This window comes from Labeo rohita, chromosome 2 (assembly GCF_022985175.1).
Source record: "Labeo rohita strain BAU-BD-2019 chromosome 2, IGBB_LRoh.1.0, whole genome shotgun sequence".
NCBI classification, from domain to species: Eukaryota; Metazoa; Chordata; class Actinopteri; order Cypriniformes; family Cyprinidae; genus Labeo; species Labeo rohita.
Window position 1 is genome coordinate 13,548,902 of NC_066870.1, and position 27,218 is coordinate 13,576,119.

Here is a 27,218-nt window from a genome sequence, read left to right on the forward strand (position 1 = left end):
GTTTTGTTATAGCTTTTGGGACACCACCATCTTGCAATACCATAGTGTATGACATCACAGGGTTGGTTTGCTCCATTGGCCAGTGAAGTATTACAAGCATTTCTTTACTTTTTGAACACATGCTTGTTTTTGAAATCGAGGAAGGTGAACTTGAAAGGACTGCTAAGCTCATAACAAGTCCAGATGTTTATGCATTTGAGCCTGTACAGTTAGGGGACTGAGCAGTACTACTGTTATGTGTGGAAGACCTGCTAGTTTGGGGTAAAACAATACGTGTTTATGTGGATACTCGTCAAAACAGCCACTGTGACATAATGCAAAAGAAAAATCAATTTGGTACTTGCCTTTTTGCATGAGTGTGCACAGAAATCATCTATCACAGCGCGCGAGTACCACAATGAAATCTCTTTCTTTTTTCCCTCTTACAAACCTGTGTAGATAGACCTGAAAAATACATATATGTAATGCACGAAAATTTATTTTTCATCTTAAAATTATTTAATCATATACTGTCAAAGAGTAAGAAATGATGCGTTAGTTTATAGCTCAAGCTGCGAGGTTTCTCTGAACAACAGTGCATGTACAGCCAGCTAATGAGCTATGTAAAATGGGTCTGTATAAAAGGTGTTTTATTGTGCATGAACTGGTTTTGAGGACTGCGTACATGGCCTTGTTTAAAGATCTGGTGAGATCGCATCTGTAAACAGCGTCATATGGGGTTGCGTGGTGTTTTGACGCGAGTGACGAGGCCGTAAAGGAAAGATTGTGCGGAAAGCCCTTATATGGAGATGGTCTGGGCATGTTTTATGCAAATGACTAACCTTGTGCATTAGAACGAGATTTTAAACAAATTCATGTCTTTATGCACGTGTTGTGAAATAAGCGTAAAGTTTTGATGAAGAGTTTGAATATGTGTATAATAAATACAAGTAATCTGCACAATTATTAGTGAATGAGACCCAATGTCTGGGATAAACTTTGTGATGTAGACAGTTTTATGTTGCATAATAATCCAAATTTTGGTAAAAACCAAAAACATTTGTGTGTTATAATAACATTTCGGTGTTGAAAAAAGTAAAGAAATGCTTACTGTATATTACTTCACTGGCCAACGGAGCAAACCAACCCTGTGACGTCACAGTCACACACACACACACACACACACACACACACACACACACACACACACACATATATATATATATATATATATATATATATATATACGCACACACTGTTGAGGTCAAAAGTTTACACCCCCCTTTCAGAATTATTAAAAATGAGAAAATAATAGTTGAATTTATAAAAATGACCCCATTCAAACGTTTACATCCCCTTGAAGTTTCAAATGTTCACTGATGACCCAGAAGGAAAAAACATGCATAAATAGCCAGGGGGTGAAAACTTTTGAACACAATGGAGATGTGTACATTTTTCTTATTTTTTGCCTTAACACATTTCCCACCATTCACTTTAATTTGGAATATGGAAAAGAGCAGTGTGAACATGCTGCTAAATGTCTCATTTTGTGTTCCACTAAAGAAAGAAAAATTTTAACAACATGGAAGTGAGTAAATAATGCCAGAATTTTCATTTTGGGAGAACTAGTCCTTTAGAGTAACATTTTCAGCTTTTACAGTGTATCAGTAACTATCAATCATTTCAAATCAATAAAGAAAACATGCACACATATTGGTCATACAGTAGGAAATAACAGTTTTCAGAAAGCACTCCTCCATCATATCCATCAAAATAAGGAATCCTTGATGGTGGGGTGTGATTGGTTGACTTGATTAGGTCTGTGCCCCCTCAAATAGGGGGACGAGCTATGATAGATGAGACAGAGCAGCCTCTAAATGTGCTTTGTCAATCATGCTGACGTCTAACAAGGAGCCAATTACCACATTCAGCCCCTGGCACGGGGCAGGATGTGATTAATAAGACATTACTGTATAGCCGTCAGCATCATGGGTTTCATAAAAAATGTCAGTAATAGGACTGAAATAGTGGCTGCTCTAAAGCACAAGAACAGGCGATAAGTTAAAGGCGGCAGTCATGGATAGAGGGATAGATAAGGTGCGGTCCGATATCACACAAGTGTTTTATCACACTCCTAATCCAGATAAAGCTTCAGACTCCCAGTCCTGTGATTGGGTTACAGTAGAGATGGAAGAGACGTTTTTCCATGCACTTAACACTAGGAATTTGAGAAGTGTGAGCTTATCAGGCTTGCATTAGAGAGGAAACTAATACATTGGAGGAAGATAACAGTGGAACGAGAGCTTCCTGGAATTTTCTAGAGATGAATGGAGACTATGGAAACACCAGCTCATCACAAATAATAAGAGGGTTTCTCCACAATTGGTCAGAATTAGCTTCCTTGCCACCTTGGTATCGAGAAACCCGTCTTTATATCATTGCAAAAAGGAATGTAATATATAATCGGTACCATAAATTTTGGTAATTGCCTGGTGTTTCATTTTTATTTTTAATATTATGTTTAGCAGTTATATTGCTATGTTGCTTAAATTCACTTGTTGCCTCTAAAACTATTTTTAAATTATTTAATAAATTTTTAAATAGTGTAGAATTGGCCATTTGTCAGTTTTGTCATATTAAAATGAATAAAACTAAATGTTAGTTTTTAATATTACTTTTTTATTCCGTATCTTGAAATGAATATTGAAATGAATAATGTCTTTCAATTATATTGTTGTGATGCCTAAGTTAACTTGAAGCATTAAAACAATTATACTAATTGATTTATCACAAAATAGTACAGAATTGGCTATTCGTCAGTTACATCATAATTATTGCCAGAACAGCAAAATCAGTACATCCTTAATCTTAAAGGAACAGTTCACCCATAAATGAACTTTCATAAAATTTATAGATGAAAGTTCAAAACTTTCTTTCTTCCGAGAAACACAAAATGATAAATTAGAAAATCTATTGAGCGAAAAACTATAAGTGAATAACTATTGCAATTTCATATAGTTTATGAGTTGTATGAAGTACTTTTATGGTTCTTTTGTGTCTTTTTTCCTTAAAAGCTTCAGTCGTGATTCTTTTTATTTGCACAAAAAAAAAAAAAAAAAACATTGGTCACTATATTCTTAAAAGCATTCTTTTCTTTTTTTTTTTTTGTATTCCACAAAAGAAAGAATGCAGGTTTGAAATGACAAAGGTGAACAAATGGCATTATTTTATTTTTGGGTGAACTATCCCTTTAAGATGTACTAATTCCATTTAAAAAAATTCTCATATTTCTCTGCTGCACAGAGAGCAACACATTTTTATGTCTGGATTTCAACAGCAGAAAAATAGGAGATTTTGCTATGAAAAAGCACCATGAATGTTTTACAAGTGTCCTATATGTCCAAGTAAAAAGTGTAGCACTGGCTTGGGTATTTTTTATTCCTACATTTTTTTTTCCTCAGAACCTCCGAAAACACCCCCCTGCGTCCACTTGTATTTTACTCCCCAGGCAACCGAAGCATACCAAAGTGTTTTTAAGTCAGCAGACACTCATAACACATGGCTCGCGTTGGTTACAGCCTCTCAGGTACCCTGTAAAACCGCTGTGAATACTTCTATTTATTCAATGGTCTTTCCACTAACCTTGTTGTCCCTCAGAGTGTCAATGCCATTGACATGCCTTGACCATTCCAACTTTTTCCCTTAACCCCCTCTGCGCTGTTCTCTTCCTCTCAAACACACACTACCACATGTGTTACATGTTTGCTTTGTGCGCAATGGGACTGGAGCTGTTCAGGTGCTGAAATTGAAACAAGCTACTAACAACTCTAACAGCTTTGCACCCTCTAATCTTTTTTAAGGTTGTGAAGCTTTGTTTTCTGTCAGTTTCTGAACTGACAGATTAGCATCTGCTATGGTGTTAATGATGTCAGTAAGAAAAAGACGAATCAAGCATATCTACACGCTTAAAAATATAGCATCAAAAAGGCGGGTTTCACAGCCATGCCTTAGAAGAACCATTTTGGGTTCCCAAAAGAACCTTTCAATGAAAAGTTCTTAAAGAACCATTTATTTTTATTATTATGAAGGACAGTTTAATTATCTAAAGAACATTTTCGACTGCAATTAACCAGGATTTATGGATGTTCTTCATGGAAACATATGCCAATAAGGAACCTTTATTTTTAAGAGTGTACGTTTGAATCTACATCTCTTTTTCACATAAACCAAGCTGTTAAACTTTTCAGGAAAGCATCATATATCAAAAAGTGCTTCCTCCAAACATGTAGGAATGCATTAATCTTTCCATGAGCAATACCAATCAGCCTGTCGCTTGCTTCCCATCGGACCATATCACCACATACCAGAGGAACATGCATAATTAAATGCCTTTTTCCTGAAAGGTTTGCATGCTCTGACACACACACACACAAAGTGACATGAGGTCGAAAGTGCTACTTTCATTCCCATGCTGATGTACCGCCACACCACTGAGATGAACACAGAGTCCCGTCCTTCCAGTTAACTCCATTAAAGTAACGTGTGTTGAGGTCCAGTTAAGAGGAAAACAAATGCCAATGAATGAATAATCACTAAGGGGCTGAAACGTGATCTATCTGTAATCTTCACTTATTAGACTTTTTTTTCTTTTAATTAAAACGTCATATGAGGTTTAGACATGCATGATTAATGGACAGTTACTCTTATTATTAAAAATAAAGGTTTTTCAATGGCGCTTTGCTAGGCTGAGTAAAGATCCTCCTTCTAATTAGCTGTATAAGCTTCTTGAGTTGAATATAACGGAATGGATTAATATCTTTATATCTTTAAATTTTTGATGGTTTGGTTCTTCAGTTCAGTACAATAGTTTCTGGGTTCTTAAAAAGCACATGTACATGTTGATAATTTATAGCTGCAGAACAACAAGGGGCTTTTAACTTAAAACATTCTCCTGATGCAGCAAACCCGTTTTTGATTTTAAATGAAACCTTTATTTTTAAGAGAGTGAATGGGAAAAAGCAACAGGGCAGGCACGAGTATAAGAACACAGTCTTTAACTACAAAGCACAAGACAAAATGCTTTCTTTTGGAGTCAAATCACTGTTGATCTTCAATGTCTTGAACAACCGCACCTGGAACGCCCGTTTACATGAGGCGTGGAAAGGTAATTAAATAATTTGTGGTCAAGTTATGCGAATTACAAATTGAATGTGCGATATGCATTCCTTTAAAACAGAAAGCAAAAACAATGTCTGTAATAGGTAAACTGTGCAGTTTAGAGTGAAATATTCGTATAAATTTGGATAAAGCCGTCGAGCTATCGATTAATGGACAAACTGGAGGTGTCAGAAATAAAACCAATTAGACAGAAAGAAAAAAAAAACACCTGAGCGATTATATAGAAACGCGGGTCATATTATACAGAACGGTAAGTTTTTAAACCTGCCTCTGTTGATTTTCTCCAGATATGCTGAGAAAATACCTGTACATGGATGATGATTAGACTCATTTTGGTTCATGCAACATGCGAGCGCCAAAAAATAACCCACCTTGATAGTTTTCCAGACAGAAAACATCCAGTGAATGAATCCGGTCTTTACTGATCAGATCATGTCCCAGAAATGTTACTCCACAGCAAGTGACTGAATGCAACGCACAGGTTCTCCTACCCGTCTGTCAAATGCTCATCGGCCAGCTGAACATACTTTACTGATAAGAACTCCAGCTTTTGTCAATAAAAGTCATTGTAATGACACTCAGCCGGTAAAATGCGAGTTATTACAGCCAAAGCTCCAGTTAAATTCAGTTGCTGCCAGCGCTTACCTATCCCGCCCGGGAGAGAACAACTAACCTGCTGAAAGCGATCATCTCCAAATGTAAGTTTGAGGGAATGAAGCGTATTCAAGCCGCGCACTTGAGCTCTCCGCTGGGTCCTAAAGGACCCTCAGCCGCGAGAAGATTTGGACATCTGCTTAACCTGTCAGATACCTGTACATACAGATTGTCTCAAGACCTAGTGAACTGTCTACCTAGACAACATGTTGTCGCATTATGGGAAACACTGTTAAATTCTATGTGTCTTTAGAAAAAAATAATCACTTATTAATTTAGATAAACATATCCAGTAAGCATGAAGACTTTTAATCTCAATTTGTTTAATAAATAACAAAAAAATAAAATAATGCATCAAATCAAGTGACAGTGACAAATAATGAATCAAATTAAGTGACAGTAAGACATCTTATGTAAAGCAGATGTTTTTGAATAGTGTTTGACTATTACTGACCTTTTTGCTTTCTTACAGAAATATCTAAACAAATGTTGTTTTCCATTGACTTCTTAGGATTGATGACGAGGACTATATAGTCTCCTTCCTCGCAAGTGTTTTCAGCATTGATCAGACCGCCCGCACGTTAAATGAGCAGCAGTGATGGTTCCACATGAGCAGGTAGCCTGTGTTCAGTTTTTAGTGAAAATTACCTTAAGGTTAAAACATTTATTTTATCGTTGTAACATTATCTTATCAATAGTTTTGATGTTTAGAGGCTATTAGTACGACACTGACACTTTAACACAAAGTTTGGACAACTTACACAAACGCTGTAACAACCTTCCGCAGTTTATCGTGCTTGTTCTCTTCATACTCCCTTCATTATATTGCAGTTCAGTGCAATATAATCTCAAATCTTTTAGGTCAAAATACACAGGCACACCAAAAACTGTCATTTATTCTCCCTCATATCGTTTTACTTAGGCCTATGCTAAATACTGAATGAGAACTGGGGCTGTCAGACTCCAAAAATGTCAAAATGTTCTATATATGAGCCATATGATAGCTATTAAATCTCTCATTTTTAAATTTACCCCAAATTCTTGTGCCCAAGTATGACCGATTTGAATGTACTAGATTTGAAAGCTGTCACAGGACATCAGAAAACTTTGAATGAATGAATCATATGGACATTTATGGTTCACTTTTATTGCATTGAAAATCAAAGAAAATGCAGTCTTTTTGATGCATCCTAGATTGGGTTTAGGGTTGCAGTTAGCCTTAGAAAAAATGCTTTGCTAGGAACAGTCTGAATTAGATTAATTTTAGAATCTATTGATTCTTCTCAACGGGAGTAGAAGTTGTACATTTTCATACGAGCGAACTCGCATTGCATCATATGATTTTGCCATCTGTTTAACTACAAATCATTACAAGTTCAGCATGAGTTCACCAGCTTGGATTTGTGTTTTCAATTTTCAGGGTGTGGTTTCTACACCAAAAAGAGTGAGCTGACCGCAAAGGTTAAAGGGATAGTTTAACCCAAAATGAAAATTCTGTCATCATTTATTCAAGCTCGTGTTGTTGCAAAACTGTTTCTGTGGAACATAAAAGAATATATGTTTGAGAACTATTTACAAAATATCATCTTTTGCAGAAGATCTACATAAGAAGACAGGTTTGGAATGACGTGAGGGTGAGTACATCATACATTGTTTTAATTTTTGGGTAAACTATCACTTTAATTTGAATTGCCTATAGTGTTTCCTGTGACACTGATAATTTCATATTTAGTGTTCATTAATATATGATGCTAAAGTGGGTAAATGTGTTTATAAGAAAGTGTGAGGGAGACAGAAACAACTGTGTTGTGGCCTGCCTAAAGACAACTGATATGTACATTTAAAAGAACAGACTGTAGTGTAAGTGGAGAACGATTGTAAAGGCTTTATCTTCACAATACAAATGACTTTAAAATGCATGTCTTTGCTGATAGAGATTCTGCGCGATTGTGATCTTGCGTGTGACTCAACAAGCACACATTGTTATTGATTACCTAAGCCATTTATATGCAACAAAGCCCTATAAACCCATTAAAAAGTTGCAAGGCAATTTCCATTCTGATGAAGGGGATTTCGCAGCAGCCAAGTCCTGAATAGCTATTAACATTTGACTGAAGCACACAACTTAGTGAGTGTTGGAAGGTGAAGCCTTTGCTTGCAGTCAGCGTTGTGCTGTACTTGACATTTCTATTAAATCTTTGATCACTGAATCAGCTTAACCACTACACTAGCTACCGGTCAGCCACATGAGCCCAAGCCTTGCATTTGTGTGGTTTGCTTCGATTGGATCAATAACGGGCTCTATGGATGCTGTCAGCATCAGTGGTTTGCTGCTAACTGATAGCCGAGTCTCTTCTGATTTATCCCAACTGGATTACCATACTAAGCGACAAGTTTAGCATGATGTTTGGTTGGTTGTGGGGTTGTTTTGTTGACTTGCGCATGCATCACTTACCGTAATTCCCCGTTCTTGGCCTGACACCTGTTATGGGGGACTGGAAAGTTTTGAGTCCTGTTTGGCTGGTGGGTCTATTGATGGCTTCAAAGAGAAGCCCACCTGCCATGGCTTTTATCATTTACAACCTCCCACACATGTAAGCAACACAGAGTGCAGTTGAGACATCTGGGAGCTGAATTGTTCTTGTTGCTTCACTATGAAAACTTCATGAAAACATATCACTGTATCAAACAATGCAGAAACACTACTGTGCCACCATTCCCTTCCCCCAGCAACTGTCTTTATATTGGTGACTAACGCTGTCAGTTATATGATGTAGTAGTAGTAGTAGTAGTAGTGTATAAGGATTCCTCATGTGTTCTTCTACTAGGGCACTGGAAGTATGCACTCTGATTATATTCTCCTTTTCCTATATTCAATTTAAATTAGGTAAGAAATATATTTTTTAAGGTTGTAACCAGGGTCCAAACACTCACCAACCACCAAATGCTAGTAAAACATTTGTAAAAACTAATTTGAGAGAGTGAAGTAAATAAAAAGTAAACAAAATAATGTTGCTCATTAGTGGCTATAAAGTGAAAAATACTAAATTATATTAAACTCATAAGAAATAATATCAAACTGTAAGAATGAAAGTCAAACGCTAACTTATGTCAGTGATTCAAATTATAGACGCGACGTTATGTACAGTACAAAGCAGTCTCTTACAAAATGTAGTTTAGTTATTATTTATATACTATTATAGTGTTTTTACTAATATTTTGAATTGGCTTTTATTTTTACATTTTGATGTTATTTTAATTAATTAAATATTTAGCAGTTTAGTTTTGTTTGTTCTTGTCATTTCATTGGTTTGTAATATTTCTAAAAAAGTTTACATTTATTTATTATAAATTATTTTATTTCAGTTTTACCTTTGTTTCATCTCAATTCGTAATTTTAGTACTTCAACTTATTTCAGTAGTTGCCAACACAACTTTTCATGTTCATTTAGTTTATAATTTTTAACTGTTAATTTTCTATTAAATGATATTATTTTATTCCATCCTATTTCAGATAAGTTTCTTTCTTCCTCTCCCACCAGAACTAGAGATTTCTATAGAAGCCTGTTTCACGTTTCAGCCACTGACTAAAAAACATAACATTACCAGCACAAAACAGACTTTTTTTTGTACGGTTTTTTTTTTTTTTTAATGCTAAAACATTTTTTGCTAAACCTACCTTTTTATTATTTTATCAACAATCAATGTAGATTTTAAGCCCCCTTAACTTGCCTCCAAACCTAAACCTACCCATTTTATAGCAAATATGCATTTTTGTCATTTTATCAATAAGCGATTTTAGTAACAATATAGCATTTAAAATATTTAGTCACTCCTACCTCTAAACATAACCATAACTATTTCTGTACAACATAAAAAACATGACAGACAGATAAGTGCAATTACAATCACTTATTTATTGCAAAAATGTCAAAAGTAGTACTGAAAGTAATCCAAATGACAATGCCTTGCAGCCACAGTTCTCTCTGGTGGAATACAGTAGGTTTGTGTGAGTTGCAGAGCAGAATTCAAGATGTTAATCGCTGAAAATATTATCCATATTATTTTTCCGATCCACTCCGTGAAAGCATGTGCGCATCATTCAAACACACCTCACCATAAACACGGCATGTCGCAACCTGTGAGGAATGCAGGCGAGAGCCAATGAGCGTTCGATGGACCATTTTTCTCACATGTTCGGGTTTCTCATAGCGGAAGTCATCATAGTTGGGTAAATTCCAAGAGCACTGAATGGGAGAGTACCACAAATATAATTCCCAATTGCTCAAATAGCAAAAGAAAAACTCCACAATAGTTTTTTCACAACTTTCAATCAAAGTAAAAAAAAAAAAAAATGAGGGAGACTGATATCGGCAGTCAGATGAGAGAAATCACACAGAACAGAAAGAAATGTTGTCATTTCATATTAAAGGGGTCATCTGTTGCTAAGTTCACTTTTACATGCTGTTTGAACATTAATGTGTGTTGGCAGTGTATGTACACATCTACCCTATAATGATAAAAATCCATGCAATGATTAATTAATTAATCTGTAAAAATAATATCCCCTTTTTCAAATCGAGCCATTCTCAGATGCCCGTCATTGTTGCGTCACACCCACAGATGCCGCTCCCACGATAGTTGATTGACATGAGCGTCTTACCTAAGATCAGTTGTAGCAGTCCAACCTCCATGTTTTGATGCCGGAGCAGGGATGTAAGTTAGACGAGAACTGAATGATTGAGGTGTTGTGTTGTGTAGTGGTCGTCATTTACTCCTGACATCTGAGCTGCTGAAGATGCAGTGGATTACGTTTGTTTGTGAAGGGGATGCACCTCCTGATCTACATATAACCAGAATGGGATGATTTTTGCAGAGCTCATTTTGACAAGGTAAAAAGGGTGTTGTTTTACAAAACCATTGAGAATTTTTAATCTAAGTATATTAGAGACTTTTCATTAAGACCCTAAAGAATCACATCAACTTGTGGAAAATGGGCATCCGATGACCCCTTTAAGTAAATGAGTAAACAATTTAATATTGCAACTGAACACACAAGGCCATTGATATGACCACTAAAAACAAAAATAAAATTAATGGCGTGACTTTAGTAGTCATGAGGAGTAATTTTTAGGTATCATCAATACGTCAGTATTGTACGCTTAAATGCTGAAAATGGGTAAGTATTTGTATGTTTAGATGCTGTAAAAACGTCACTTGTACGTTTTAGTCCCTGTAAAAACTTAAGTAAATGTACGTTTTGTAGAACCACATTTTACGTAAAATACATACGAATTATCATGAGATCACATTGTATTGTGACTCTTTATCTTACAATTTTGACATTTTCTCAGAATTTCCTGATATAAACTCGCAGTTGCGAGTTATAAAGTCAGAACTGCATGATATAAAGTCAAAATTCTGACTTTTTTTTTGCAAATGTGTTATAAAGTCCAATTATCTGGGGAAAAAATACTTTTTTGTGACTCTTTTTTTCTCAGAATTGAGAATTTTTATCTTGCAATTGTGACTTTTATCTCAGAATTGCGAGGTTGTATCTCACAGTTCTGACTTAACTCACAATTGTGTTATGAAGTCAGAACTGTGAGATATAAACTCGCAATTCTGAGAAAAAGTCACAATTGCGGGATAAAAATTCTCAATTCTGAGAAAAAAGTCACAATTGCAAGTTTATATCTCACAAATCTAACTTATAAACTTGCAACTGTAAAAAAAAAAAAATTTCTCTTAATTCAATTGTTTATATAAACATTAATGGTTCTACTAATACAGATGTGTTCACTCTTTACTTCTTAGTTTGTGGCATTTATAAATATAATGTGCTATCAAAGAGGAAGTAGGTCCTTCACCAAGTAATATTATTAATTTGTCATTTTCATGGAATGACTGAAACTCAGGAATAATCTGCTGTATTTGACTGTACAGTGAGTCTCTTAAGGACGTATATTTGTCACAGTGGAGGAGGAAATGCTCCTCTGTCTCAGCTGCTGGTGATCTACATTCATTACAGATTCGCTCTTCTTTAGGTAACCGTGTCTTTTTATGTCGTCCTCTTTCTATGGCCAGCTGGTGGTCACTCAGTCTGTATTTCGTCAGTAAATGGCTGTGTGTTAAATTCCTGACTGAGACCAGATAGTCAGCCAGACTGTACTCTCTGTTGAGTTTCAGATAACATTGGAGACGACTTTGGTCTTTAGTTTGTTCTTTCCAATGTTGTATGTATGTCTCCTTCTCTTCATTCATAATTTCTTTGATTCTTCCATATTTTTCAAGTTTGGTGATACTGAGTGCTTTGTTAGTCAAATCTGACACCATTACACAAAGATGACTTTTTTTTAGCACTAACTTTTCTTTAAAATGAAGAGAATCTTAAAAACTAGAGTTTAAGTGGATCCAGAACTTTAAAACTTTTAAAACTTTTTTTTTTTTTTTTAATGATTAGAGTTAGGGGGAGACGGCCTAGCTCTGCTCTGCAGGGGTTATTAGGCGTGTTTCTGTGGACATGAAGGATATTTCTGCAGAACTCTACATGCAGAGTTTCTAAAAGGTGTTTGTGCCAATCTTTATGACTGTAGTTACTTGTTGGGCAATAGGCAGTATGACACTATCAAAAATCTTTGTCCAAAATCTAATAGGGATGTTTACTTTGAATAATTTCGTTCGTATGGCATGCAGTGCCCTGCGGGCTTTTACAAGTAGTGTTTTATTGCCAAATTGAAATTTCCAATGGGAGTTAAAACTAGACAAAGATAATTGTATTGTAAAGCATGTTGAAGTGTGGTGTTGTTTAAAGTAAATATATGTTTTTTTTCCCGAAATATCATAATCTTAGTTTTTTGGATGTTGACTTCTAAGGTCCAATCATGGCAGTATTTAATTAGAATGTCAAGGTTGTTCTGGAGACCTTCTGGTGTTTTAGACAAAATTAGCAAGTCGTCTGCATAAAGTAAATATTTGACTTCTGTGTCGAATAATTGTAGTCCTGGACTGTTTGATTGGTCCAGTAGATCTGCCAATTCATTGATATATATATATATTAAATATAGTCAGGCTGAGGCAGCAGCCCTGTCTCACTCCTCGCTGTTGAGAAAAATAGTCTGTTCTTTGTTGTCCAATTTTTACTGCACATTTATTTTGGTTATACATGTTTTTAATCAAGTCATATATTTTACCCCCAATGCCACTTTGAATGATTTTATAAAACAATCCATTATGCCAAATGGAGTCAAAAGCCTTCTTAAAATCTATGAAGCATGCAAATATTTTTCCATCTTTCTTTTGGTGTACATGTTCATTTATTAATGTGTGTGAATATGGTCAGTGGTTCGATGTTTAGGAAGGAATTTGAGATTTGCTGATGACATTGTGCTGCTTTAAGAAAGATGAAATTCGAGAGTTGATTATAGAACAAAATACTTTTCCCAAATTACTGGTTACACATATCCCTCTGTAGTTATTAGGATCTGTTTTGTCACTACTTTTAAAGATAGAGGAGATGAGCCCTGTGTTCTAGACCTCAAGGAAAATGCCTGAACTCAAAATCAAATTAAAAAGTTTGAGTAATGCATTTTGCAATTCAGGAGAGCTGTTTTTAAGCATCCCATTTTCTATGTTATCAGGGCCACAGGATTTCTTACATTTGAGGGATTTTCAGTTCTCTCTCTCTTTCTCTCTCTCTTTCTATCTATATGTCATCTATCTATCTATTAAATAATGCAAAACACAGTTGGCATTGACAGGTGTGTAAGAATAATTTGCATCCTTGTTTTAACTATGACATGTACTCAAGAGAAGTGATATGAGGATAAAAGTCTTCTTTTTTTCTTCTTTTTCATGCAGTGTAACTGATCTCGTTTTTAGAGCGGAATCAGAATAAAGTGGTTGCGAGCCGTCTGACTCTGTCTGGTGAAGAGCAGGCATCATGCCCGTCTCCCAGGCACCTGAGCCATATTGCCTGCTATGATGGATGGCATCATTCATTTTGACGAGCAGAACATTTTAGCACTCACATTCCACTAGATCCTTTCATTAGGGACTTGTTTTATGGCAGTAGCTTTATACCTCATGCTCAAGCCCAACTTTAGTTTCATTAGCTCTTAAAATTTTCTTTCAGTTGGTTTCAGGTTTTGTCACATGGCTTCTAGCAAACTCTAGGTGTTACTTAAGGTCAGGCTTTTTTTCACAAGCTTCCTTGCAGCCATTTTCTCACAAAGGCAAAATCTGCGAGGAGTGCTTCCATTTTGCTACAAGAAAGTTTTTAGAGATGTGCCAGTTCTTAATAACCTTTTTCGAGGTTTTTTCTCGTGACGGCGGGAGTGATCTGATCTTTTTTGATGATGATATTATCATTCAAAGCAGTTGAACACATGTAGTTTCTTTTTTTTTCTTTTCTTTTTTTTTTTTTTTTTTATTTGACAAAGCAGAATGAAAAATAATCAACATGGGGTAAATATTTCTGAAAGAACAAAACAAATGGCTACATTCTCATTTTTAAGAAGTCTTTTTTATTTTCACTTTCATTGTGAAACCAAAGCAGACAATTGAAACATGCAATTTCGTCTTCAAAGTGTCTATATCTCACTCAGACTCCGCAGCACTCATCATTTAAATGCCATGAACAATTGACCTTGAATGGGCATTACTATAAAAGAACCAAAGTACTTCAGACAATATAAGCATTATAATAGGTGGAATTAAGTAGATGTCACCAGCGTAAATAATGAATGAAGACACCACAGGGGAGGGCTAATTGTGGAGTGCATTTGCCGAAAAACAGTGGGTTTTTGCCTTGCTGCACACAGAATGGAAATTCAACAAGCCAATATTTAAACAGTGCCTATGAGGGCCATGAGTTGCGGTTTCATCTCAGTGAAATTAATCCTTGTATGTGATCTAATGATGTATGTGATGTAATCAAATGAGCATTTTTAGTAAACATAGCACCTATATAGATGCAAACTGTGGGAGATTGTAGGAAAATATCAGCAAAAATGTCTGGTAGTCTTAAAAAGGCATCCAGCTGTCATTTTAGAGACCAGTGAGAGAGATACATCATGTAGCTCACTAGGGTTAATAATTACAACACATGAGCATTTTTGTAAGACCTGCCCTAGGTCTTGGCCTGGATCAGTTACATTGCTACAGAATTAGATTATAATACATTACAGAGAACAACCTGCTACATGAGAGCTTATGATACTTTCATGGATCTCAGAAACCTCCAAAAATTGCACGTTTTTTATGTGTAAAACTATTTTGCACAACAGTTGAGGGAAATGCTGAAATGCAATACTACTGACACTAAAAGTGTCATTTATTAATTAATCTATTTTGTTCAAAGCTCTATGATGGCTCTGTGATTCTGACAGCAGTTTCCACTTTAGTTTCTTTAGCTTCTTTAATTTTGTACTGCATAAAATGTTCATATATTCACATTCATTTATAATGCGTATTGATTTGTCACTCTTATCACATTCAGATTGAATACAGTATATTTGACTTGTCAAGGATCATTTTATAGTAAAAACAAAGTGTCATGAAAAAGATTAATGCATTTACACCATAGATGAAAACTAACAATAGCTGTATCCCATCTTTTGAAGTCTGCAGTCCAAGACCAAATGCGTCATAGTGGCATGTCGAAGGCTATCCCATTTTGAGAGCTTCTTCAAATGTAGTCTTGTAATGTGTCCTTTATTTCCTGAGCCACAAAGGATAAAACAAATAGTTCCTTCATGGCCCAGACTATCCCGAGATTCAATGCGCTGGTGATGTCAGGAGCTTTTTGAGAGAAAAAAACTCTTAAATCTAAGTATTGGGTTTTAACTTACTTGGATATATAGCAATACAAATGTTATAAAAGAAACACTTTAAAGCTCTTCAAATGTTGTCTTCTTTCTAAGATGCAATTTTAGATGTATTACTTTTATTATATAAATTAATGGACCAAGGTGAACATATTTAGACAGACTGCGAACCCTGCAAACCCTGTGAACCCTGTTTTGTTTTCAGACAGTTGAATATAACTTGAATATATGGAAGCGTGTTTCCGCCACTGAATTAAAAATTTTAAAAAGGGTAATTGCGACTTTTTTTTTTTTTGCCGTAATGGCTAGTTTACATATTACAATTCAGACTTTTTTTTTTCTCAGAACTGCATGATATAAAGTTGCAGCTGTGAGTTATAAAGTCAGTACTGTGACCTCGCAATTGCAAAACTCAGAATTGCGAGTTACTAAGTCAGAATTGTGAGACATAAACTTGCAATTCTGAGAACATATCAGTTTTTCTCTCAGATTTGGATTTTATAACTCAGAATTTATAACAGAAAGTTTTTATCTCACGGTTCTGAGAAAAATTCAGAATTGCGAGATACAAACTCGTATTTGCGAGAAAAGTCAGAATTGGTTTGTGATTGGTTTGTGGAATTGCGAGCTCATATCATGCAATTCAAGGGAAAAAGTCAGAACTGTATTTTATAGTTCATAATTGCCAGTTTCAATCTCACAATTCTGAGAGAATTCTGAGTCTTTGTAAGGAACATATTTGTAATTTTAAGGAAAAAAAGACAGAATTGCAAGATACAAACTCACACTTGCAAGAAAAGTGTTTTATAACTCACAATTATTAGTTTAAATCTCATAATTATGAGTAAAAAAGTCAGAACTGCAGGATGTAAACTCACAATTGCAAGTTTTCATCTCGCAGTTCTGACTTTATTACTCTCAATTGCAAGTTTATATCTCACAATTCTGAGAAATGAATTCAGTTTATATCTTGCACTTTTGACAATATAACTCGCAATTAAGAATTAATATCATGCAATTCTAGAAAAAAAGTCAGAATTGCAAGTTTATATCTCGCAGTTCTGAGAAAAAGTCAGTGTAACACAGTTCGTAGAACGGGAAGGAGGAGGCGGGAACCAGCGAACATTTAAACACTTTAATTATAAAATAAACAAACACCAAAAGTAAAGTGGCAGCCCCTCACGGACAACTGGCGCATACAAAACACAAATTAAAGTCTTTCACTATCGTCGCTCCTCCTTTTATCCTTCCGGAGCTCCTCCGTTCCCATGGCTCTTGGCCCCGCCCGACTCGTTACAGTCAGAATAGCGTGAAAAAAGTCAGAATTGCATAGGTTTATCTCGCAGTTCTGAGAAATAAAGTCAGTTTATATCTCACATTTTTTACATTGTGTAGTGATAGTTGTTCATGAGTCCCTTGTTTGTCCTGAACAGTTAAACTGCCTGCTGTTCTTCAGAAAAATCCTTTAGGTCCCACATATTCTACGTTTTTTCAACATTTTTGTGTATTCGAACCCTTTCCAACAGACTGTATGATTTTGAGATCCATCTTTTCACACTGAGGACAACCGAGGGACTCATATGCAGCTTCAAATCCTCACTGATGCTCCAGAAGGAAAAACAATGCATTAAGAGCCAGGGGTGAAAACTTTTGAACAGAATGAAGATGTGTACTTTTTTTTTTCTTATTTTGCCTAAATATCATATTTTTTATTTTTTTTATTTAGTATTGCCCTACAGAAGGTACTTACAGTACATATTTCACAGAAGACAAAATAAGTTACATTTACCCTGATCTACAAATTCAAGTTTTCACCCCCATGCTTTTAATGCATACCTTTTTTATTCAGTGGCAGAAACGGGCTTCTGTAAACTTCCATAAAACTTCCATTAAAAAGGCCTCTACGAACATTTCTGGTGTTTATACTGGTCAACAGTCCCATTTAGCAGTGCTGTTATCGACTTTATTCTTCAAAGGATGCTAATAAAGATAGATTTTTACAAATTGCACTGAATTAAAAAGAATAGCAAAATCCACACGACAGCTTTAACCATAACAGCACAGCTAAAAAAAATAGCACTTGAATGACTTTCAAAAACATTAGGCTGACTTGCTCACATTAGGTTGTTGATGTCAGCCTTTAGGCTGAACCAAGCAGATACATTTAATCCAGAAGAAAAGATGATGTCGCCAAATTCATTCTCAAAAGAGCTGCTTTGACAACCCTCCATGTTCCAATTTAGAATAAATCAGGGATTAAACTCTGCTCTTTGATGCACTCACTTACCTCAAATTACATGCCTGTCTCTGTTGTCCTTTTTGTGTGTCCTTCAAAGAAAAAGATAAGCCAAACAAGCAGGTGTTCTCTAACTCACTGGGAGCTCTGCTTTCAAAAGAGCTTCTACGAGTATTTAGGCTGTATTTAGATGGTGATGTTGATAGCAATGTTTATTGGAAACATAGTAGTGAAAAGGGAAAATCTCAAGATAGTCTGCAACCTTAGGTTATACTATCATTTTATTTAGGAAGATGGTTGCTAGCTTGCAGCTTGTGGTTAATCAGTGATGAATGACTATAAACAGCCATGAATTGCTGCATATGATCTCATTTCATCCATACTTGATGTTTAAATGCGATCCTTGGATTCACACATCAGTGGATCCATCCTATCCTTTCCAAAGGAGCCCAGGGATATTAAACCAGCTCTGTAATAACACTCTATAGGTCCAGTGGGGAAATGAGTCTGACTCCGATCCAGTTCTCTCTGATGGATTGACAAGTTTTCCAGTGGGATTTTGCTGCCTTGGTGGTCTGCTGCTCTCTTTTTCATTTCGTCTAAGACTAGATGTGGGTAAATTTTCACCAGAGCTATCGATGTGCCTGATAGACAGAGATGAATGTGTCTCATTTTCTTATATCAGTGTGGGATGAGCTATAGTTTTACCACTCATCATGTCGATGAATCCTTTATATTGTCATACTCTTTTGATTTATGACATGTGTGAGAATATTTATTTATTTTTAAAATAAATGTATGCTTTTATTCAGCAATACATTTTTATTCAACACATTACAGTGTTACAAAGGATTTCTGTTTCAAATAAACGCTGTTCTGAACTTTCTATTAATCAAAAAATCCTTTAAAAAGTGTCATGGTTTCTATAAAGTAGCAATTGTTTTAAACATTAAATCAGAAATGTTCTTGAGCAGCAAATCTTTATATTAGAATGATTTCTGAAGGATCATGTGACACTAAAGACTGATGAAAATTGAGCTTTGCCATCGCAGGAATAAATTACATTTTCAAATAAATTAAGATAGAAGAAATTCACAATATTGTTTATTTACTATATTTTTGATCAAATACATTTCTAAAATATAAAAAAAATCATACCAACCCCAAGCTGAGTGGTAGTAGATTATGTGAAAAATAAATTCCAAAATGTTATCAAATTAATAATGTATCTGTGATTCTTGCTAAGCCAAGCATAACTACTTTTATAACTCATACTTGCGGTAGAGATTTAAACAGTTTGCTTTAATAAGTGTTAAGCATCTGCATGAGCTGTTTGAATTATACCTCAAATGAATAGACTTGGGCTATATTTGCCTAAGTCCATTGAGTAATCTGTCATAAATAATTTAACAATTTGAAATTTGAATTGCAAACTGTAAATAAAAGCCAAGAGACAAGTGGAACCTGGCATATAAATGATACGGCAATAGTTACCTTTCCTTTGTTGATTTCTCTTCAGCTAAACAACATTTTATAAATTGGCGAAACCAGCATCCTGGCTTCAATTATTTACATGCTTCCCTAAAGCATTGAAGTTCAAATTATAATATTTGCCTATTAAATTGCCTTATTTTGTTAAAAATGTAATTCTTCTCACGGCACAAGAGTTCTATTGTTAATCTTCAAACTGAACTCTATTCAGAATTGCAATGTTCACTCTAATAATTATCTTGTAGCCTCATGCTGACCTGTGTGTAACAAGGCTGTGACTGAGAGCTCTACAGAGATATAAACCAGTGGGGAATATTTAAATTCAGATCAACCGTAATTTAGAATTCTGATTAGGTCAACAGAACATGACCCTGAATATCATGACTGAATGAAATGTGTTTGTCACAGTACTAGGTTGTTCAAAATGGACTGCATTTTTTTTCTAATATCACAAATGCTGCACATATATGGCCCTCTGTCAGTGTTCAGCAATTAGCATTATCTGTTATAAAGGAAGACTTTGGTCTGTTTCTTACACAAAGCTATTATATGACTTCAGAAGAGTGTAATAGCACACAAGCAGTACAAACTATTTTCATGATATTAATAGTGTATAATATGCAGTCACATTAAGTAAAAAAACAAAAACAAAAAAAAAACAAATCCATTGATCATTGTCTATAGTGTAGCGATGCATGTATGGTCCCTCCCGCGAACAACAGTCACTGAACTGAACGAGCTGCACCTTTTTGTCTTTTTACAACAAGCCACAAAGTCACTTTCCAAAACCTTCACCCTTTCTGCTCCTCTCCGGTGGAATGAACTGCCAACCTCCACCTGAACTGCTGAAACCAATACAATTTTCAAGAAGCAGCTAAAGACACACCTTTTACGCAAGCACTTACCCACTCTACAAAAAAAAAAACGTATTCTTTATCTTCGTCGTATTTGTCATCAGCTCTAGCTTGTTTGCGAATATACGGTCGCTTTCTAATAAATGTGGTACAGCAAATATTGTTGACGCATATTGTTGACAATATTCTCTATTGTAAAGTCACTTTGCATAAAAGTTTCTGCTAAATTAATAGTTGTGTGGCTCACAGAGAAGTCACTTTCAAACCAAGTAGATTTCTCTTGGTCAACACGGCAAATTTGTTTGATTAATTTAAACAAAATAAATCTGCATGAGGAACTTTTTTGCTCACAAGCTTTAAAACTCCAACTGCTCAGATATCTTTTGCAATGTCTGGAATTCACACGTGAAATGTTGTCGAGTGTCCATTCTTTAACATCTGAAAAACCTTTCTGTTTCACAAAAGGTTCTTTGTGATGAAAGAAGGTTCTTTAGATTATAAAAAGGTAAGAGATGGTTCTTTAAAGATCCTTTGACTGAATGGTTCTTTGTAGAACCAAAAATGGTTCTTCTATAGCATTCTTAATTCCCAGGGTTCCCTTTAAAAATGTCTCCTTTTGTGTTCTGTGTAAAGAATAGAGTCATACAGGTTTGAAACAACATGAATGTGAGGAAATGAAGGATCTAGCCTTTTATGGATAACAGGAAATTCCTGCTCTTTAAATGGCACTATTAAAAAGTCAAACGCAATGCAGAATTGTATGCATAATGTGTTAGATTTTTTGATTTTTAAATAAAATGTAGTAAATGTAGTGGAAATGTGTTTTATTAATAGATGGCATCTCTTTCCTATTAACAAATGACCTATTATCAAACAATCCTTATAATTTCTTTGTTTTAAATTTCTTCTTTCTTTATTCATTGTGGCAAGCCCATTACACAATTTTTTCACACAATTATCCATTGTCACTGAACAAATGCTTGGTTTCTCATTGCTCCTGAACAGTGGGAAAAACAGCTCCCACGACTTCCTCCTAAAACTCCTAAAAGTGTGATTCATCCACAGTATGTCTGTAGAGGAGTGGCGATGCTGTGAGCAAAGAGAGGGAGAGAGACAGAGAGGATGAGATCAAGGTCATCTCTGTCTAAAACGAATGAATCATGCATGTCCAGGCAACAGCAGGATGACTGCAGCACCTGACTTTCACATCCTGATGAAACCGAAGAAATGAGACGGGTGACATTTCATTGGTCATGGCAATGGCACATACTCGTCTGATGAAATTAAAAAGAAGCGCTACTTAAACGAGAGGGAAGTTTCAGCGCAATTAACCTTTGAATTACACAAAGAGTATATGTCATTTAACCATTTTAGGCAGCATGTTAAATTCAAAACCACATAATACCTTGCTGAAAAGTAGAAATGTATGATATTTGTGTGTTTTTTTTATTCAATAACAAGTAATATTAACACCAATTTTACTTATATTAATACTGATACTGGTACCTATAGGATACAATGTGTAACTACACTGTAAAAAATCAACAAAAAAATTCACCTTCAACATAAAAACTTTAAATCAGTTGCTACAGTCGGCTGTACAAATATTTCAACTTAAATTATATTAAACTGACTTAAAATCAAGCTGAATCTCTTATAAAAAATAAAATTGAAATTGGTTAATTTAATGAGAAACTGTTTAACATTAAAAAGCTATTCTTTTCTTTCTCTTTTTCCTCTTCTATGCAATTTTTTCCACAAAGGATGATATACGTGAATTTCCATGTTAAATAAATAATAGAATTACCAGTAGATTTAAAAAAAAAAATCCATAATTTTGTGGATCAATTTTCTTAATATAGTATTGGAAGTTTAATATTTCATCATCCATATTTCAGATTATCCGCTCATCCCTGCTAAAATAGATAATGGATGAACAAAATCCAGCAGAATCTGCCTTTTGTATGTTTTATAAATCTATATTCAGTTCCTTCCTTCCTGAATAAGTGCAGAATAACAGCAAATATTCTTTCAATGGCTAAAGTCATAAAGGATGTTTATGCTGCAGGGTCCTTTCGTGAGTGACAGCAGTACTTTTGCTTTACCTAACCCAATAAAGTTCAGCTTAACTCATGGGGACACATTCTAGGCCTGTCACAGCGAACACAGGAGTCGAGGGGAGGGGGGACAGGGGACAGAGAACCCGCCGGATGGAAAGAGCGTGTTACAGCCAAGCAGGAGCTAGCGGCTGGTGAAAGGTGCACACCGTCTGAGATCATGAATTGGCTCCAGATGGGACCTGGCAGCCGGAAAAGGCGGAAGCGAATTGTATCGACAGGCTGTGCTGGCCAGGCCCCGAACAAGGCCATTAGTGATGCTGTACAGTCACCTGGGAGAGCTCTCTCACACTGAGATTTCACTTTAGCTAAGTGTTGATTTGAACTCTCCAGCCAGGTTGAGTGCAATGGGAAGTACGCTCAAACTGTTCAGGCCATTGCCTGTATTGTTCAAGTAACAATGGAGCCTTTCTTAGAAAAATGTTGGGATATATAGCCAGTAGTTTTCTTTTCAGAACGATATGAGCCTGACCGTACTGATAAGTGTTTATTAGCACCCTACCGCAGCACTCTCCACACTTTCACGCATTAATTACATGAGTCATCTTTTTTATTTTCTGTGATGGAGCAGTCACCAACCTCTTCAAAATATTAGATAATGCTATCAAGAGCTTATTGTGATGTTGTCTCATCTGGCTCATCTCTGTCTGGCTCGTTCCTGATTTATTAAGTGAAAAACAGATTAATACAATTAGAGTTATATTAAAAAAAGTCTTGGCTCTTCCAAGCTTTATAATGGCAGTGAATAGGTGTTGAGATTTTAGTCCAATGTCCAATAAAGTGCATCAATCCATCATTAAAATTAACCCATACAGCTCCAGGGGTTAATATAGGCCTTCTGAAGCAAACTGATGTGTCTACAAAATGCTAGGTTAAAAACAACTTGGGTTATTTGGCAACTCAGTGCTGGGTTGGACAGAACACATGCTGGGCTATTTAGACCCAGCTGGTTGGGTTAACTGTTTTTACCAAACATGCTGGGTTATTTTATTTATGTCAACTATTGTTTACTAGAGGCAACAGCAATACTCAAAAGATGAACATTTATTATTAAGCAAGAACACATTGACAAATTTAATTTATTTGGGTGAATACAGCATAGTTTACAATATTACATACATTTGAACAAGCATTTTAGACATTAAAAATGTAACATTTAAAAGTAGAATTGTAATTTTAGTGTATTCACCCCTTCTCTGTAATTGCTTTTTACCGAAATAGCGCTAATTTTCATGCCAGTGTTTTGCCGAAATCTGAGCCGACGAAGGGCTGCTGTTTGCCTGGTTAACTGCGAACTTCACACCGCGGCCTCGCATTTCAATCTTAGCTGAAAGATGCTGTGACTGACTGCAAAAACTGCCTATAAACAAACAATACTGACATTAGAGAACATATTTTAAGATTTACAATGACGAATAAAATCCATTTATTTTATGCAAGGCAAAAGGCATTTCCATACTGCAAAACAACCGCTGCTAACGCAGCTGCCTGACATCTTGTCCTTATGTTGTGTAAAATAATAACATTTACAGCACAGTAAAGACGTTATAAATAAAATAAAATGTAAAAGAAGTGCAAATCGGCTGCACTGAGAACCACTCTCTCCTACAGAGGACTCAAAAAGCCTGTGCTCTGACTGACTGTAACTCAGCAGCTGGGTTGTTTCATCAGAGACAGGCTTAACCCAGAGGTTTGGTAGAAAAAATAAGCCAGCGTTATAAAATAACTCAGTAGCTTTACAGTAGTTACAGAAAAACTACCCAGCACCTGGGTAAAACATACTAAAAATAACCCTATAAAACGACCCACCGGGCTAAATCCAGCATTAGGGTTAAAAAGATAACCCAGCATCTTTTAGAATGTGTGTAAGAAAAATATCCACATTTCAAACTTTATAAACTGTAATCTCTAGCTTCCATTAACTCTCATACGCATGTTCACAAGAAAGTGGTGTTCCAGCGGATGATGTAGGTGTAGTGTAAGCTCCAGTGAGAATGTGTTAGTCTTGCGAGAGTTTTGTTTACAGCAAAGGAAAACCAGTCTCTGCTTGGATTATATAAAAATCTTCTGACATTTTTCTTTACAAGTCCTCATTTTGTACTTTTAATTTATGACTGGTGTTTTTGCTTTCTCTGCTACACCTACATCCTATGCCATCCACTGTACACTGTAAAAAACAATTTGTTGAGTCAACTTAAAATAATTTGTCACCTGGCTGTCTTAAAATTTTAAGTTTAATCAACTCAGAAAAGTTTATCTAACTTGAAATGTTAAGTTGTACTAAGTGACAACTTAGATATTTGAGTTGATTCAACTTAATTTAATAATTTTAAGGCAGCTGGGTTAATTACCTTGCTTTTATGTTTAACAAACACAAATATCTAAGTTGTCACTTAGTACAACTTAATATTTTAAGTTGACTAAACATTTGAGTTGACTGAACTTAAAATTTTAAGGCAGCAGGATAACAAATTATTTTTAGCTGACTCAACAAATTGTGTTTTTTGTTTTTTACAGTGTGCCACTCTCTCGTGAATGCACATATGACAGTTAGCGGAAGCTAAAGATTACAGTTTATGAAGCTTTAATTATTTATATTTTTCTTACACAAATGCATACATTTACTTCAGAAAGCATTTATTAACCCCCTGGAGCCATGTGGAGTAATTTTTATTGATGGATGGATCCACTTTATTGGACTTCAAAATCTCAACACTCATTCACCGCCATTATAACACTTGAAAGAACCAGGATATATTTATTTTATTTTTATTTATTTATTTTAAATCAGACTGTGTTCATCTGAAAGAAGAAACTCATATACACCTAGAATGGCTTGAGGGTGAGTAAACCATGGGGTCATTTTCAGTTTTGGGTGAACTATCACTGTAATCTTAATTCTTGTTCAGCGTTTATTATTACATTATTGAAATCAAAAGTTGTATCTTTTAATATTGTTTAATGTACCGGAGCTAACATAAACAGTGTTAACATTATGGAAGATTAATTAATGAATGTATTGCACATTATTAGTCAATGTTAGTTTAATAGGACCTTATTTTAAAGTGTTACCAACAACTTGTCTATACAGTATCAGCAGTCTATCCATGGCTGTACTCTGTAAAAGTTGTTGATTCTAACTAAAATGTATAAAATCATGTTTTATTCCCCCTTATTGACTCAATAAATGTGCTTACAGGAAGCCTTGCAATTGTACATGGGAGGCTCAAGAAGATGGCTGTTTATACCATTTTAAGGTAGCGGGGCTCATATTGTTTGTTCTGTAACTAGTTCCTGAGGGAGTGTGTATTTCTACTGACAGTCTCGTCCTGACAGCGGGCAGAAAGAGCATCTGTGGAAACGAGTGTGTTGGAGACACCTCAGCACTCAGTCTTCCACCTCCTCTTGTCTGGAAGAGCGTCTAAACAAGCTACAGCTCCTCTGGGGCAGGAATGTATGTATTTAAACCCAGCTGCAGCAGAAAGTGTGAGAAATCCACTTTCTTCTGTAACATTTCTTGGCTGCTGGCTTACACCTCGATGATCATGTAATTATATATATTCTTTTCTTGCTACATTACTTTGGAAACTTTTTACTGTGTTTTTTTTTTTTTTTTTTTTTTTGTAAATTAAATGTATATAATAATATTAAAATAATTATGTTTTGCCTTGAAGGTCAGTGTTTCTTTTTTCTATATATTTTGCAATATGTGTATGTGTATGATATTGATTCAATTTGAATTTGACATTGTGTCAGCTATATTTGTCCTCATCACATGGATAAGCATAGGCAGGTTTTAATTGTGCTGTGCTAAAGGATGGTAGGTCCATTTACAAGGTTAATAGCAACAATTTGGAAACCCTGGATGTACGATGCTTGTATTGTGAATCTATTATTACATGGTGACTGAGGATCACACTTAGGACAGGCTCATTTTTCAAAAGGGCCGACCATTTTCCTGTTGCTCTTTCACAGGCTGTTGATGAATTGAGTCTGACTACAGGCTATACCCTCTTTTAGCTGATGTAAATGAATCACTTCAGTAGCTGAACAGGTACATTTTCGACATTCCGCTGTTGAGAACAGTCCTAATCAAGCCCTCTCCTGGTTTCTTGGCTTGACGTCACCACATCAAAATTACTCTTCTAATGGAGAAGGACTTGTGATCAATAAATAATTTGACTTTTTTTAAATGCCTGTATCATATGTATAAGAGGTTATGCAATAGTTTTTTCAAAGGACTGATGTCAGAGCTTTTTCTGAACATGAATACATACATGAGGTCTTGTGTAAACTAGAGGCCAGCATGTAATATATGCTCATAATGTACTTCATGGAAATCTCAATAAATCTGACAGCAACACATTACAAAACTAAATAAAAAGTTAAGAAATATAACTGCATAAAAATAAGAACTGAAATAACATTAACGTATAAAGAATTAGTCACTCTGCATTATTGTCTGTTCACACCTATGCAATAAACCTAGCTCGACATTCATATTGTCCAGAATCGTATGGTCACAACCAAAATGCTGACATTTGGAAAATCAGCACAACTGCAAGGGTAACACAGCTCTGCAAACACTAGTTTATACAGAATAACAATTTTATGTTGAGTTACTCCAATTACGTTGTGGGTTATGTTGATATAAATAGCAGTTAAATTACAGTTATGAAGCCACAGCAGAACCATTATTTGAGTCTCCAAGCAACACATCGTAGTGGTGTTTTGTTCCTGAATGAATCAGTTTTTTGAAAATATTGGTTGAATAAATGATTCAGTGACAGCCACTTGTTTTGTTCCTGAATAAAATAATAACTTAAATGCATAGATTGAGTGACTAATTCAGTGACTCGTTTAGAAAAACAGCCACTTATTT

The 27,218-nt window shown here is 35.3% G+C and overlaps 1 protein-coding gene and 1 long non-coding RNA gene across 4 annotated transcripts in view; one reads left to right on the forward strand and one right to left on the reverse strand.

Moving 5' to 3' along the window:
* Positions 1-5,840, reverse strand: part of LOC127179998 (netrin-G1) — a 79,757-nt gene extending 73,917 nt beyond the window's left edge. The window contains exon 1 of the mRNA XM_051133883.1: positions 5,529-5,840. The gene's annotated coding sequence lies outside the window, so the exon portion shown is untranslated. The remainder of the gene's footprint in view (positions 1-5,528) is intronic.
* On the forward strand, positions 5,764-25,912 carry LOC127180045 (uncharacterized). Of its 3 annotated transcripts, XR_007829578.1 has the most exons (5): positions 5,764-5,855; positions 6,323-6,427; positions 7,407-7,445; positions 25,536-25,593; positions 25,673-25,912. It is a non-coding gene; the product is annotated as an uncharacterized LOC127180045 (long non-coding RNA). The 3 variants fall into 3 exon arrangements; XR_007829579.1 differs by lacking the exons at positions 25,536-25,593; positions 25,673-25,912 and adding an exon at positions 21,285-21,524; XR_007829580.1 differs by lacking the exons at positions 25,536-25,593; positions 25,673-25,912 and adding an exon at positions 18,363-18,637.
* Positions 25,913-27,218: the final 1,306 nt, after the last annotated feature.